Consider the following 784-nt stretch of genomic DNA (forward strand, 5'->3'; position numbering starts at 1 on the left):
GTGTATTCAGCAGTTATTGTTTGTAACACAGAGGCCTATCCAGCTGCTGCAGTCCCAGCATCCACCAGTCTACAGTCAGCGACTGTGTGAGGAGTGCTGCTGAGGGCAAAAGAGGAGAGAATAATTAGAGGAAAGGTGAAGGAGGGAGAGGAAGTGTGAAAGAAGAGTGAGGATGAGCATGTCTATTTATATTTCTATTTGTTTATAGCTATGCTAGCGGCATGGCTGTAGGGAAGGCAATGATGGTCCAGAATGAAATATCTCAGCAATTTTTAGATGGATTACCATGAAATGTGCAGTTATTAATGGTGTCTAGAGGATTAATCTTACTGACTGGTGACGCCCTGACTCTAGCACCACATTTGAGTTAACTTTAATCTGACTAATTATTTTAATCAATTTAACTCAGTTTAATGTAATTTTAATGTCTATGCCACACGTATGGAACAAAAATCAGGAGGTGATTAGCCTAGCTTAGCATAAAGACTGGAAACGGGGAGACAGCAACAAACAAAACACAACCACCTTTCTAAGTCTTCTTCCATTAAGTGTTCTTAAAATTTCACTGCCAAGACACATCTGCAGGTAGTCAGAATACATGGAAATGCTGCGTCATCTCCAGCTCTTCGAGTCTTTGGGGTTTTTCAGCATGATGACTGAGCATGATGACAGCGCGCCAGCTCGAGGCCTCTCGTCAGGGCCTGAAAGAGGTCACCCTTCCCCCAGGAACTCCCCTGGCCAGATCCCAGCCTGAGACTGTTGGGAGTCTGGGGGACAAAGAGAG

Source organism: Lates calcarifer, linkage group LG11 (assembly GCF_001640805.2).
Source record: "Lates calcarifer isolate ASB-BC8 linkage group LG11, TLL_Latcal_v3, whole genome shotgun sequence".
NCBI lineage: Eukaryota > Metazoa > Chordata > Actinopteri > Centropomidae > Lates > Lates calcarifer.